This window comes from Triticum dicoccoides, chromosome 6A, assembly GCF_002162155.2.
Source record: "Triticum dicoccoides isolate Atlit2015 ecotype Zavitan chromosome 6A, WEW_v2.0, whole genome shotgun sequence".
Classification (NCBI taxonomy): Eukaryota; Viridiplantae; Streptophyta; class Magnoliopsida; order Poales; family Poaceae; genus Triticum; species Triticum dicoccoides.
In genome coordinates, this window is record NC_041390.1 from 591,773,093 (window position 1) to 591,788,983 (window position 15,891).

The 15,891-nt window shown below is 46.3% G+C and overlaps 1 long non-coding RNA gene across 8 annotated transcripts; it reads left to right on the forward strand.

The window, feature by feature from the left end:
- The first annotated feature begins 4,198 nt into the window (after positions 1-4,198).
- LOC119318217 lies at positions 4,199-15,075 on the forward strand. 8 transcript variants are annotated; one of them, XR_005154018.1, is made up of 8 exons: positions 4,199-4,905; positions 4,999-5,093; positions 5,173-5,223; positions 5,314-5,447; positions 5,953-6,000; positions 6,672-6,820; positions 7,012-7,157; positions 14,900-15,075. It is a non-coding gene; the product is annotated as an uncharacterized LOC119318217 (long non-coding RNA). The 8 variants fall into 8 exon arrangements; XR_005154013.1 differs by lacking the exons at positions 7,012-7,157; positions 14,900-15,075 and adding an exon at positions 5,741-5,834 and having other exon boundaries at positions 6,672-6,972; XR_005154016.1 differs by lacking the exons at positions 7,012-7,157; positions 14,900-15,075 and adding an exon at positions 5,741-5,834 and having other exon boundaries at positions 5,953-5,979; positions 6,672-6,972.
- Positions 15,076-15,891: the final 816 nt, after the last annotated feature.

The window sequence follows — 15,891 nt, forward strand, 5'->3', positions numbered from 1 at the left end:
AAGTGTCAAGTATCTCTTCCTTCGACCATGAGATCGTGTAACTCCCGGATACCGTAAGAGTGCCTTGGGTGTATCAAATGTCACAACGTAACTGGGTGACTATAAAGGTGCATTACAGGTATCTCCGAAAGTAGCTGTTGGGTTGACACGGATCGAGACTGGGATTTGTCACTCCGTATGACGGAGAGGTATCTCTGGGCCCACTCGGTAATGCATCATCATAATGAGCTCAATGTGACCAAGGTGTTGGACACGGGATCATGCATTACGGTACGAGTAAAGTGACTTGCCGGTAACGAGACTGAACAAGGTATTGGGATACCGACGATCGAGTCTCGGGCAAGTAATGTACCGATTGACAAAGGGAATTGCATACAGGGTTTGATCGAATCCTCGACATCGTGGTTCATCCAATGACAACATCGAGGAGCATGTGGGAGCCATCATGGGTATCCAGATCCCGCTGATGGTTATTGACTGAGAGCGTCTCGGTCATGTCTGCATGTCTCCCGAACCCGTAGGGTCTACACACTTAAGGTTCGGTGACGCTAGGGTTATGAAGATATGGATATGCAGAAACCCGAATGTTGTTCGGAGTCCCGGATGAGATCCCAGACGTCACGAGGAGTTCCGGAATGGTCCGGAGGTAAAGAATTATATATAGGAAGTGCTATTTCGGGCATCGGGACAAGTTTCGGGGTTATCGGTATTGTACCGGGACCACCGGAAGGGTCCCGGGGGTCCACCGGGTGGGGCCACCTGTCCCGGGGGGCCACATGGGCTGTAGGGGGTGCGCCTTGGCCATCATGGGCCAAGGGCACCAGCCCCTATAGGCCCATGCGCCTAGGGTTTCCCCCTAGGAGGAGTCCTAGTGGTGGAAGGCACCCCTAGGTGCCTTGGGGGGGAGGGAAACCTCCCCTAGGCCGCCGCCCCCCCTAGTAGATCTCATCTACTAGGGCCGGCGCCCCCCCTTGGCACCCCTATATATAGTGGGGGAGAGGAGGGACTTCATACACCAGCCCCTGGCGCCTCCACCTCCCCCCGTTACGTCTCTCCCTCGTAGTCTCGGCGAAGCCCTGCTGCTGTGACGCCCTGCATCCACCACCACGCCGTCGTGCTGCTGGATCTTCATCAACCTCTCCTTCCCCCTTGCTGGATCAAGAAGGAGGAGACGTCTCCCGTCCCGTACGTGTGTTGAACGCGGAGGTGCCGTCCGTTCGGCGCTGGTCATCGGTGATTTGGATCACGTCGAGTACGACTACATCATCACCTTGCAAGCTTCCGCACGCGATCTACAAGTGGTATGTAGATGCAAACTCTCTCCCTAGACTCGTTGCTTAGATGAACTCGTAGATGGATCTTGGTGAAACCGTAGGAAAAATTTTAATTTTCTGCAACGTTCCCCAACATATTAATCAAGCAGGACGTAGGGTTTTACCTCCATCAAGAGGGCCCGAACCTGGGTAAAACATTGTGTCCCTTGTCTCATGTTACCATCCGGCCTAGACGCACAGTTCGGGACCCCCTACCCGAGATCCGCCGGTTTTGACACCGACATGCAGCTTCCTCAAAGTGCAGGCAGCCGAAGGCCAAGGCGAGGGGGTAGGTGGGTGCTCGCCATCTCCCTCCCCGCGCAGTAGACGCTGCTGGCGTGCCGCTCGAGTCCTTTAGTCGCTCAGCGAGAAAGTGAGGAGTTGATCCTCCACAGTGCTGATGCGAAAGGCACTGACGCCGTGTTCGCTGGGCTTGGTTCCGCCCTCATCGATTTGTAAGTTGTTTTCCTCTAGTTCAGTTTGTTGTGATGCTCTGCAGTTGTTCGACGGATTGCTTTTGACAATGGAGGCTGGCATTTGTGTTGCATGGATGGGAAGGAAGAGAAGGAAAATGAGAGGCGGTTTCTACGGGAGGCACTGCTTGTGGACACCATCCCCTTCTCCCAGGTATTTTCTTGGAATTTGGTCAGAAATTTTGGTTGCTCTTGGGAGTTTTTATTCCAATCAGGTCCCAATATCTGCTGGAACTGAAGGTGATCCAGTTAACATGTCGCGGATTCAGGGTGATGTGTGAGATTTCCAGTAGAAGAGTAGTTTCAGAGATGACTTTTCTTGGTGCCGCTAGCTCTTGTGTGAATATCCTTGTCATGCCCATCTCGATACATGCCGTAATGCAGGAGACTAATGTACTCAAGTAGCGCACATTGATTGGTTATGGACTATATGTATGTTAGTCCGTTCCTAAATAAATGGCATTTTACAAGTGTGCGGTCTAAGTTTAGCTCATATTGTACAAAAGGATATTCAGATTGTTCTCTTGAGAAAATATAGTCTCAAGAGCAAAGTCAGAAGCAGCCAATTATGAAAAAGTGAGAATTATTAGACTTCTGATTACCATCCAAATTCTTTTTATAGAATTGTAACTTTAAGTTGTATCCACCAAGGTATTCGGAGAACCCATGCCTGCAAACGAATTAGCTGATTGTGCTTCTAGCTATGTTCATTTTGTACACTCTACTGGTGGCTCAGGTAAGGCAGGCAACGTGTCCCAAGAAGGCTGTTGCCCTCAACATGTTACATGATAGTTTGATACAATTTAAACTCCTGTCTCAGGCTTTTTGGCTGTGGATTTATTCTGGGAGACTATGACAGGGATGGGCCACAGCTCTACATGATCAAACCTTCAGGCCTCTCCTATGTGAGTTCTCAATATAACAGTACTGGTAGTTCTTTCATTTTCCTGTTATTTGTTAGGACTGAACAAGGGATAAGTTCGCTAGATAACGAATATTTATATTTCGTGGCAGTGACTGCTCAAGGTTAATTTTACAGTGACCAGACAACTTTGTTTACATGTCATGGATTAAGATGTGCAGTGTTGTTTTAACTGCAGTAGATCCATTTGGAATTTATGACTTACTGATTGAATTTTGAAAGAAATATTTTGGTGCCGTTCTGGGTAAAGGAAGTCAAGCTGAAAAAAAAACGTAAGCCAATCAAATTTTCATTAGTTTTATCATTTAATTACTTCTGCAGTGCCCAAATAGAACTCCTAAAGCACGGCACATTCATTTCTGCAGTGCCCAAGCGGAGTATTCATGTTCCTAATGCTGTTCATGAAATGATCATCCACATTTAGAGTTTTTGCTGGTGGTTGCTTAGCAATTCCATACTCAAGGGGCAAAAAACGATAATTCATATGTTAGATTTGCCACTACCAGAACACAGCTTAGGTGGTGTTTTGTTGTTCCTTGCCACAGTTTGCTTCATATATGAGTTAGACAAGTTTGACTCTGATAAGCTTGCATTTGTTCTTTACCAAATTTTGGCACACCACATTTTCTTGAATCTGCACCCACACGGCATGACGGCGGATACATTTTTTGAGAAATCTTGCCACACTTGTAATGAGCAGTTTGCTTACCACAAAAGCGGTTGTGTCTTGCCACACACCTGGCACAAAATTTACTAAAACAAATAAAATATGCATAAAACTAACCAAACAAGCCTTTTACTCCCTCGGTAATAAAATGTAAGACGTTTTTTAGCCCTATACAAAGGGAGTATTATTTAAGCAACCTTGTTTTACAGGCCAGCCACTCGGTAATAAAAATTTATGTTGTCCAGGCAAGCTCAGCTCCGGAACACTACATTGAAAAAGAAATGGATCCGCATGCAATAATTCTTGTGAGGCGTACCATGTCACTTAGGGATGCAAGCGGGGTGGGCTGGTGGATAATAGCATAGTATAAATGTAGCGTTAAATTTCTAGAATCGATGAGCTGATTGATAGATTCGCAGGACGAAGTGAGATGCCACTTGCACCTCTTTGTCAGTGAAGACCTCGTGTTGAACATTATCACTAAAGGCACAATTATCACTGTAAAGAAACACTATCTTGTAGAGAATATGACAATACCCAAGCCTCTATTCCAGGCAAGGTTTTCGCGATGAGAGTTACCCACTTGGTTGAAAGCAGCCTGGCGGTAACTCATTTGATGGCACGTGTATTTGTTTGGTACCTGGTTGGGTACGAATGCGCTGTGACTTTGGTTTGCCGTTTCAAATTTTTTGAACTGCCATACGACTTATTTAGGTAGATTTAGCGTATGTTTAGCGTTTCTTCCTATGCTTGCGTTCAGTCCACGGCGGCGCCGTCTCGATCGCTCATCTGGTTCTGTATTGGTTCGATTCATGGTCAAACTTTTCAGTCTGCCGGGCGGTGGCCTGCTCCCTCTCGAGCCGCCCGCCGCTTATCCCGTCTGCTGCCGCTCGCCGCCTGCCGCCCGCCGCTTATCCCATCTCCTGCCGCTCTACCGCCGCCCCAGCGCCTCTATAAGATGATCCCCGGCCTCGCTTATCCACAAGCGGCCGCGGAGGGGCTCGGCTGCCGAGCCGCCACCAGGGGGCGTACCGGCGAGGGGTTGCGTCCACCTTGCCGTCGAGTGCCTCCTCCCCTCCGGCCGCCCCGATTCCCTCTTCATCCTCCAGCTCCAGCCCAACCCCGACACCCCGGACGTCAGGCGGGTCTTCCGTCGCCTAGCCAACCTCCTGGCCCCTCGGCGCGATCCCCATCCCCGGCTGACACCGCCCTTCGCGCCGTTGAAGAGGCCTTTGCCCACCTCTTGGAGAGCACCTCCACCAGCGCCGGTTTCGCTCCTGCTGCTCCCGGCGGCGTTTCCGTCTCAGAGATGTGCTCTGGACGGTCTGCCCCCACTGCTGCCATGTGCATGAGTACGAGCGCATGCTGGTGGGGTGTTTGCTTGGGTGCTCGAACCCCTGGTTCATGTGCGTGTTCGTGGCTACCTAGCCCGCGCGGCTGCCCTCTCCCTGCTCGCCGGTCGCCGCCGCTCGGGTTGTTCGCGCAGGCTAAGCCACGGATTGTGTACAAAATATTCACAACAAAGCAACGGTAAGCTTGCTCTATCCTTGAATAAATCTTTGCATACTTTATTTGGGTTGCCATCGTATGTTTATCCTTATGTATCCTATTGAAATTGAATAGATCAAACAGAGATCCAGTTACAGCAAAGATGCGAAAATTGAGTAGTCAATATAGCAGGTGCAGTGTGAACTCCTGTTTTCCCGTAGTAACTTCAGGTGGGTTTGGTGCATTCACCAATCAAATTAGTTCATTTTTATCTCTAATGTTGTTTTATGCATCTTTCGGTTGTTGCAGAAAAAAGTCTCTCTACCTGGGTTAAGAAATTCAGAACTTTACAGTGAGCAGGTGTGTAAAATTATATCTCGAATCAAATAAAGTTTTCTATGCACATTGTCATGCCACCATACTTGAACTGTTATATTTTTTTCCAAGCAGAATGTGGACCTTATAAGGTCTACACATGCAAGATTCAGGAATTGGAAACGGAAGTAACACGGCAGAAGTTCTCCACTGGGCTCAAGGGGATGAATTGGTTAACTACAGAGAGCTTCAACATGGTGGCAACCTGGGTGAGCTACCTTTTGTTGATCCTTGCTGCTTGCTGATATTGTGGTATCTCTAGCCTGATTTTAGTGTGCTAGCGACAATTAGCACTGCTAAACTTGAAACCAAAATGAAGCTATGAGTTACCATAAGTTGTGTAGAAAACGATGATTCATCTTCAAATCATGTCATGTTTATTCTTATTGTTCCAAGGAACATCCTGCTGTTGTTTTTACCTCCTGAATTGTCAAGTATTAAAATGTACAAATATAAAAATTCACTGAATTAAGAACTTCCATATCGTTTTCTATTTTACCAGTTTGGAATCCATTGATCACCGATTGTGTATATGTTCTGATCCAAGAAGCAATTTTTTCTGTTCAATCCTTTTGTTGAGGCTTGCAGAAAAACAGGTTAATCTATCTTTTGTTCACATGCCTTGCTACATAATTTTACATGAGCTTTCTTCACGGATGTACATATTTTTCTTTACCCTGTAATGTTGACGGGCTCATTTTTCTGGTAGTGAAGAAATGAGAGGAAGTGGAAGGACAGAAGGTACGCTTCTGCAAAATCCAAGTAAGACTTAGTTCCTTACCTATGCTTGAACAAAGAGCAGCACACAACATGTATGTTAGTGTTTCAATTTCAAATGATGGAATTTTATATCATTAATAGTGGTAACTAATGATAAGTAACTTTTAGTTCTGCTAAAATTATTTTTCTTTTTTGAATTTCCTCAAAATGGAATAGTAATGATTTTAAGCTAAATAATGAGTTCTCTTTGTGTGTCGCTGGGTAATAGAAGGAATAAGAAGCAAGTTTTATATATTATATGGAATACTTCTTTTAAATAGCTATTGAGTTATGCCGTGTAGTTTCTTCTTCGTGTGTATGTTGTTCTTATGCTATTTAAGATGGTGACTATTTAGTTTACAGTCATGCGGTTAATTCTTCGAAATTCTTGGTCACTTGCTTAGATAGAGACAAATAGTGTATTCTTTATTTATTTTTGTGCTGAGATATTCATTTATATGCAGAACCAAACATGTAGGTAGCCTAAAAGTACATTTAAAACGCAAATCGCCCTAAGATATCCCAGTGTGTGGTTTAACCTGAACATATCTTAACTTGCAAATAAGCATGATTTTCTTACAACTTGCTTCTCTGATGCCCCCCTTATTTGCCTTCTTAATCGGTATACTTGGAGTCCACATCCAAGATAAAAGCATCTTGCTCTGTTCACTCAGGTTCTCAGGAGTATCTCACAAATGAGTCATCATAGGTGAGAGATGTCTCATCCAGCCGGACGATATTATTGACTATTTAATAGCAGCTGACCAATAGTTTTGGTAATTAGAGAAGAAGACAATTCCACAGAAGCAAAGCCAGTTCATTGGTAGGGAGCTAAATTAGCAGGCATGCTACCTGTACTAAATACATGTTGTGCTTCCTGTCCCTTCTGTCCTTCTATATATTGAACTCATTGGCATATGATGTAACATGTTAATATTCTTAATGAAATCACCCGTAATGGGCATTTTTCTTAAAGAAAAGATTACAGTATACCATGACTAAGGTTTCATACAGGATTGTGTCTCCCTTGGTGTTATTTGCAACAGCTGAGTAGCTCCGGAGAGTGTCAACGTATGTGCCCAAACTCAATAGAACAAGCACTAACGATAGCAGAACTTGAAAAATCCAGGAGATGGCTGCTCTCACCATATAGTTCAAAGGTTCACTATCCAATGATGCTATTTATGTTTAGGGTACTTGCTGTATAACTGGTTATAACAGATATGTTGTTTTGTGATGACATATCTTTAGGAAAGAACATTCAAATAGAGAAATTTTGTTGTGTTAGATTTTTATTATTACCAAGTATACGAGTTTGCTCTAGTCTCAAAGTATTACAGTTATACGTGAATATGATAATCAATTGCATGTTTGTGAAGAACAGAGGCCTGTAAGTGTGGCGGTATGGCCTCTTTCTAGAGACATACTTGACTGCTTATTAAGTTGTGGGTTGTTTTTTGACAGATATATTTTCTCACTTTCTTACAACAACTTAGTCTCCAGTTATTGTACAAGTCTGGTGCGCAAGTGTTGTTTTGTTCCATCTTCAGTTTGATTATTTTTTTTTTTTGGCGAGAAAAGTTCCCATCTATTCATCAACTGTTTTTTTTTTGAAATAGAGAGTTGTATTAATTAAGTAGAGAAACATAGTTCGTACAATCGTGCAAAGCCTCACTCAACACGCAGGTTGGCACAGAGCCTTGCATAACCCCACCACGCAACTCTCTACGCCCCAACTGGGCAAGACTATGAGCTAACCTATTGTCCTTTCTATCTACTTTGCAAACTTTTACTTCTCTGTTCCCTTTCATGGCTTGAAACTCCTTTACAATTGTTGCAACCTCCGATCTATCAATAGACGAGAGGATAAGCGCCTTTGTCACCGAGCTGCATAGATTCGTCCCCGACATTGCCATCCTTAGTCCTTCTAGGCAAGCCATGGCTTCCGCGCAGTCCATTCCATTGCACCGCGGTATATAATCCCAAGCTGATAAGATAATTCTTCCATCATGATCTCGAATCACAGCTCCCCAGGCTCCACTCCTATTTTCCTCCAAAAAACTTCCATCAACATTGACCTTAGCCCATCCGAGCTCTGGCATTGTTCATCCTTTTTCCTTTGTATGATCATGTTGTTGCACTGATGGCAAGTTAACCATCGGTCTTTTCCCTTTTCATCTATCTCAGAAGTTCCCTCCGCAATCAAGCGGATGTTTGCAAGGTAGTTTTGCAGAAAACGAGCAGAGTGGGAAATTTTCGCTTTATCTTTTGCGAAGATCGCGTCATTTCTATGGTGCCAAACACGCCACCAAAATAGCATAAATTTTTGTTTCATATCTTCACTCACCTTATCTAGCAAGATTAGGACCCAATCCCTTCCAGTATATTCTACTTCCTGCTCAGGGGGCAGGTTCCATGCCTCCTTGAGTTCGTGCCACAAGGCCCTTGCAAATGTGCATCGATGTGCCATATGAAAGCCTGTTTCATCCTCGGCCCCACATACATTACAAATTGGGGGTGAGGCCTGGGATGCGACGAAATCTATTAGTTTAAACCGCCAGTGACTCCGATGCTAGTCTCCATGTAAAAATACGTACTTTTTGAGGTACATTTGTCTTCCAGATATTATTCCAAATACTGCGATCTCCTTGGGTATTGTGGCTGGACCCAATCACCCCAGAACCCTTTTCGTCCATGGCTAACCGATATGCGCTACGAACACTGAAAATTCCATTTTTTTCGGGCTGCCACGCAATATAATCCTCATCATCATAATTTGGTAGTCGGATACTTAAAATATCATTTGCGTCTTCGCGTGTAAATATATGCATGATGTAGTCCTCCTTCCAAGCGTGCTCTCCTGGTCGATGAGGTCTGCTACCCACCGAGTTCGGGACCTTGTTGGGTTCATGTTTATTTTCATGTTTCCTCTCGGGATCCAATTGTCTCTCCAAATGCGAACACTATTTCCGTTGCAGATGCGCCAAATACATCCTTTTTTAAAGAGTTCCAAACCATGCATGATGCCCTGCCAACCCGGCGACGCATTATGAATAAACGCCGTGTCTAGCAGATCAGTCCTATGGTAATATTTTGCCTTAAGTACTCTCGCGCACAAGTTGTCAGGATGTGCAATCAGTCGCCAGGCTTGCCTAGCGAGAAGAGCCTGGTTAAAAACTTTAAGATCTTTGAATCCCATACCTCCTTGGCTTTTACGTTCTGTAAGTTTCTCCCAACTCAACCAATGGATACGTCGGCGATCTTCATTATCTCCCCACCAAAAGTCTCTGGTCATGTGCATGAGCTCCTCACAGAGGATTGCTGAGAACTTGAAGACACTCATTGCAAAAGTGGGAATCGCTTGGGCCACTGATTTAATTAGTGTCTCCTTAGCTCCACTGGAAGAATATTTTTCTGTCCAATCATTCATTCTTTTCCTCGCTTTATCTTTTGTGTGCTTGAATTTCCCTTTTACCATACGTCCTTCTGGAACCAGCAAACCCAGGTATTTCTCCTCAAAAGTCACCGTTACTACATTCAGGATATTTATTACGTCCTGTCCATCTTCTTGTGAGCATTTGTTTCCAAGGAGCAGGGATCATTTAGATGGACTTATTAGCTGTCCAGTGGCTCTCTCTTAGTTGTCCAGGATGTTCTTTACCTTATTAGCCTGATCGCTATTAGCTTTAAAAAATAACAGGCTGTCATCCGTGAATAAAAGGTGTGAGATACCAGGGCTTTGTCTACAAATTTTCAGCTCCTGTAATTCACCCGTTTCCACCTTACTCTGTATTAGCCGTGAGAGCCCATCAGCGACAAAGAGAAAGAGATAAGGGGACATTGGATCTCCTTGTCTCAAACCACACGTAGGCGTGAAGCTTTGCAGCAGGTTCCCGTTGAAACGAACAGAGTATTTTACTGTTTTCACACAAGTCATGATCCATTGTATCCATTTTTCTGCAAAACCTAATCTTTTCATCGCCCCTTCAAGGTAATTCCAGTCAACTCGGTCATAGGCCTTTGCGAGGTCTAATTTGTATGCACAATATTTTCCTTTTGCGTCAGAACTTCTTTGAATACTATAGATACATTCAAATGCAATCAGAGCGTTGTCCGTAATCATTCGCCCTGGGATGAAGGCACTTTGCGTTGGGGCTATCAAATCATGAAGCAGTGGTCTCAATCTATTTACCAAACATTTTGAAACAATTTTGTACACTACATTGCATAGGCTGATAGGCCTATAATCTTTTAGGGAGCTCGGGTTTTCCTTCTTCGGTATTAGCACTATAACAGTATTATTTACTCCTTCAGGCATGACGCCCGAATTGAAGAACTCTTTTACTGCCTTGATCACCTCATTTTTCAGAGTACCCCAATGCCTCTGATAAAATCTCGCAAGGAACCCATCTGCGCCAGGAGCCTTCAGAGGACCTATTTGGAACAGTGCATTACTGATCTCTTCATCGGAAAATTCACTACACAACATTTCATTTAACTGCTCTGTGATTAATGGTTCAATCTTATCTAAAATAATATCAGGTTGTACTCCCTGATTGGCTGTGTATAAATTCTGAAAAAAGGATGTAGCAAGCGCCTCCATCTCCTGAATATTATCCGTCATGGTACCATCATCCTTCTCCAGCTGACTAATTTTATTTTTCTTCTTCCTCCAAGTCGCCTTGCGGTGAAAAAAATCTGTATTTCTATCACCATCACGGAGATAATCCATCCTCGATCTTTGTTTCCAGAAAAGTTCTTCCTTCTCTAGCAGACTATCTAGCTCCTTTTCTAGCCTTTTTTGAATCGCTTGTTTATTCGGATTATTGCTATGTATTATAGCTTCCAGTTCCTTCCTTGTCTTTTCTATCTTCCTTGAGACCGAGCCCACTGTCTTATTACTCCATGAATGGAGTGCGTCCATCACCCCCTCCAGCTTGGATGTTACGTCTCCTAGGTTCGTTGCCTGCCTATGCATGGTCCAAGCAACCTCTACTTCATCTGCTAATGTTTTTTCTTTTTCCCAAAAAATTTCATATCTACGGCACCGGCGACCTGAGCTACTCCCCGATGATTTCTGTGTGAGACTGATTAACAGGGGTGTATGATCTGAACGCGAGGATACAAGATGTCTTACCTGACAGTTCAGAAATATGTTCGACCACGCTGGGCAAGCCACCACACGGTCAAGTCGCACCTTGACGTTACGTCTGCCAGATTGTTTGTTATCGTAAGTCCACGGCGTGCCGGAGAAGCCGAGGTCATGAAGGTCACAATGTGATAGAATTTCTCGAAAATCCATCATTTGTCGTTCCCCTCTTTTTGTTTCAGAAAAGTGTTCATTTTGGTACAAAGCTTCATTAAAATCTCCGGCCATTAGCCAGGGAGCATCAAGCATAGGTTTTATTCTTTTTAGCAAAGTCCACATGTGGTGCCTAAGATGTGTGCGAGGCTCACCGTAAACAAACGTGCATCTCCATTTATTATTTTTTGGCCATTCATGAACAATTACATCAATGACTCGACTCCCTATCTTAAACAACTCGACTTTGACATCCTCATGCCAGAAGAGGGCTAGACCTCCCCCCTTCCCTGGCTCATGAAAGGATACTACATGTTTAAGACCTAACCTCCAACGTAAACCTTCTACTACGAATTTATTTTGACGAGTCTCCGACAAGAACAGGAGCTTTGGTTGATGAGCATGCACGAGGCGAGTAAGTTCTTGAACTGTCCGAGGGTCGCCCAAACCTCGGCAGTTCCAACAAAGGATCGTCATGGCTCCTGACAGGCGCGTTCCTCCGCGCCTGTCAGTTGACCAGCGGCCCCAAGGCTGGTTGCCTCCCTTTCAGCTTGCTTCTCGCTGCCATTAGATTGCAGTCCTTCTTCTGTCGACCAAGTGCCACGGCTCCTCTTGCTGCTCTCAAAACCGAAACGGAAGTTTCCACCCTCATCCAGCTGCATTGGGTCAAGGTCTTCCACGCCACGCTTGCCAAGTCCCGTCATCTTGCCTCCTACCAACAAGTCTACGTCTCCCACTCCTGAAGCATTCGCATGTACTAATGGATCACCCCCCTGAATGTTTGCATACAATAGCTTTGTGGAGTCCATCTCGCTAGATCCTTGATGGCACTCTGCATGTGTCCTACCACCTGTATGTTTGATCACCTGTCCCTGATGTTCATGCTCAATCCTGCTATGTGCATCTGCGCACACCTCTGTTCCTATGTTCTCTCTTTTTGCTATTTCCTGACGCTGACTTAACAATGCGGCTTTACGTGCAGCTATGCCCGCTGAGAGTGCAGCAGCGACCTGGCCAACACTTGGGTTTCTTCTTGCTGTCTGTGTGAGCGATCGTGACGGGCCACAGCGCTGTCGACCAGACTGCTCCGGGCGGCCATACCTAGTCCATGTACCTTTCTTCACAGCTAGCTGTCCCGGAACACTACTCTGAAACTCTCCCATCTGTTTGCTCATATCTGTCTTTTCCCCGACAATGTCCAGATTATTAACAGCATCCACTACATCCTTTACGACCTGAGCAATCAAGGGGTCAGTGGTCGTACGCTCTTCATCAGTACTGTTAGGTATGCCATCTTTCCTCCCTGATACCTTTGCTACATTTCGCGGATGGCTGCCGTTTCCTGAGTCATCCTGAGGGACACACTTCCAACCCGACGGTGATGGCGAGTTGAACTGGAGGTTGCGCTTAGCCTTGCTCTGTTCACCAGGCATATAGAAACTTATATGCTCAAACATTTTGTATGGCGAAGCCCGCTGCTCAGTGCTGAAACGAACAATCTTCTCTTCCTCTGGAATCAGGCAAGAGCTCTGTGTGTGTCCAATAAAACCACAAAAGAAGCAAAAGTGTGGGACACGTTCATACTTTACCGGGCATCTCTTCTTCTTCCTCTCCGGATCACTGATATCTTCAATGACTATCCATTTGCGAAGTGGCTTGGAAACTATGTGTTCAATCCTGACGCGCAGAAAATCATCAAAAGCTCTCCCCTTATTGTCTGTGTGAACCATCCTCACCGCACCAAGTTTTTTCCCCACTTCTCTTCCAAATATGTCATCCATCATTGGCAATGGCAGCTCAAAAATCCTCGCCCACATCGGCAGGATAACGATAGGAACCTCCGATGGCGACGTCTTTCCATCGTATGCCGTCACGAGGAGAGCGTCGTTGTCGTGAGTCCAGGGGCCTCCCCTTAGGACATGTAGGTAGTCACCCTCCTGTTCAAACTCGACAATGAACCGGTTGTTTGCAATCGGTTTCTCCCACAGACCACCATAAGGTTTCCACACCCTACGCATGGTGGTGAAAAGTGCATTTGCGCTGAAAACTTTTGTCGTGAGGAAAAAAGCCACGATGATCCACTTACTGAACTTTTTTGCAACCTCAGCCAGATCCACACGTACAACATCCTCTTCATCTTCCAGACGGTCCAGCTGAGTCGGCACGATGTTCAGGTTATTCTTCTTCGTCATGCTACAACCTGGTGCCGCTGGCTTCATCGCCTGCTTTCTGCCATCTCCCTCCTCGATCTCCTTGCCATGGCGACGAGCCATTGGCGTAGCACTCTCCCCCATACCGCTTCCTTCCTTCCCTTCCCCTCCCATGTTCTTCCCTACACCCTGGTTCAGGTTGCCAACCATCTCTCTTGTGTGTTTTGGTGTATGGTCTTTTTGCTTGCGTGGGTACTCTGCTTCTTGCCATTGCCTTTTAAGCCTGTTTTCTTGCCGTCGGCCTTCCATGAGAAGCCATAGCCTTTCCTTCTTCTGCCCCTGATTTTCATTCCTATACGCATCAGCAGTATCTCCTTCCACCCTTCCTCTCTCTAGTCCAAGATTTCTTTCTTGTCCCGTATCCTTCCATGGCCTTTTCTCATACAGCCAGATCATCACATGGTAGGCTACCTTCGATCCCATGCTTTTTTCCGGCCGTCCCAATCCCCTTCCTGTTCGCCGTTCAACTTCCCATGCATCAGCAATGAAGTACATGGTTTCATACCTAGTATGTAGGATTGCATTCACCTTTAGGTCGTCGCCGATCGCGAGACCTTTCTTCTCCGTCACGCCAGAGGCAACCTTCCTTACCGGCATCTTCCTTCCCCTGCCATCCTCCACATCTTCCTTCTGTGATGTCCCGATCTCCCTCCCTCCTTCACAATTTCCATGTCGCCGTCCTGGAATTTTCTTCTCTACCTGCCCCGGATCTCTGGTTCCCCTTTCCAGTAGATCCCACATCCTGTCTCTCATCTCTTCTATCATCGGAAGTAGATCGCCGCCGATTGGCCTGGGGGGCCTCTTGAGGTCGCAACCTTCCTTCTTCATTTTCTTCAGAGCTTCCCGTGCACGCGCGCGCATCTCCCCCACATCGAGGAAAGGCTCTTGCGAGGCCCCCTCTCTGCCCAATCTAGCGCGCCCCTCCACAGAGGAGCCGCCCCTGGTCGTCGTAGCCCAAGGCTTCGCCATCTCGGTAGTTTCGGGCCGCCGGCGGCGGCGCGGGGAAACCCTAATCAGCCGCAACTTTGACGACTACGTGGCAATTTCTAGTTATCGATATATCTCCATCTTCTTCCTTCACCAGCCAGATCAATTAGAGTGGTATTTTTCGAGGCCAATTGCAAATGCAAAAAAATTAAATGGTAGATTGGGATTACACATGAGAAATATTTATTCATCAACTGTCAAGGCAGTACAATTCTTATTTTTATTTTTAAAACATGATTCCTAGATCAAATTTTCTGGGCTGGGACAAGAAAATGAACATGCTTCAGTCTCCAGAATGTAATAGATTCAATAAGGACTGTAAGCTGATCACATACTGTTTTGAAGAATACTACATCAATTGTTTTTGTACTTCAAAGTAACTAATATCGAATATGCTCTGTAGGATTGCATGGTTTGGGAGAAACTTGGTGCGTTCAGTTCAATATAAGGAAAAGCATGAGAAGGTTGCCTTCACGTATCGACGAGGCGCGGCGTGCCGCCGCGCGGGTACATGCTAGTCATATGCTAATACAATTGTATTGAAATGTGTCTTCCTAATGGATGGTGGATACAATTCTAGACCAAATAGTGCAATACTTTTGCGTACTTACCATTACTTACCCATGGTAATGCCTTAATATATGTGATGGTAGGGAGACAAGGAGCAATTTTTACTGTACTGATTCGAGTACATCAACAATGAAGATGCACCCAAGATTTATGTACGAGAAGTTTTAAACATAATAGTAGTCACAGCGTGCGTTGCACGTGCATGTTTACTCTAGTCCTTCAAAAGGATCCGGGCGACACGCCCGGTACAGGTATGCTTGAGCATGGCACCCTGTCACGACGAGTAAACAAACACCACGCGCGACGACGGGACCCCCATCTGCCCACGGCCCACCCAACGATTCCCGCGAAACTACGCACCAGGCCGATACCCCCGCGCACACGCACGAAGCGTACCGCCCTCCGGACGTACGCCATGCGTTTCCTAGAGGAATCAGGACCAGGGCCAGGACAAGCAGCGGCAACAGTTCCAGAAGGAGGACCGCGCGCCGGCCGGACCACGGTACAACGCCATGCCACATGCGGCCAGGGTGGGTTGCGTACGCCGCGCGCCGGACCTTGGTACGCTCCGCCCGCGCGCGCGTACGTCCAACCTAACCCGAGCCGTGACATGGCCACAAACCACTTGTTCTCTGAGCGACGGCGGCATGAGTCCATCCAAGCCCGGGAGGCAAGGCACCAATGACGCTGCCGGCGCCGGCCCGTCTCAGGCTGGCGCTGCCTGCCGAGCAAAGCCAAAGCGGCAGCCGGAGCGCCACCCCGCGCCACCGCGGCCCGCACGTGCCGATGCCGCCTTTGGCTTTCCGCGGCGGCAGGGCCACCACA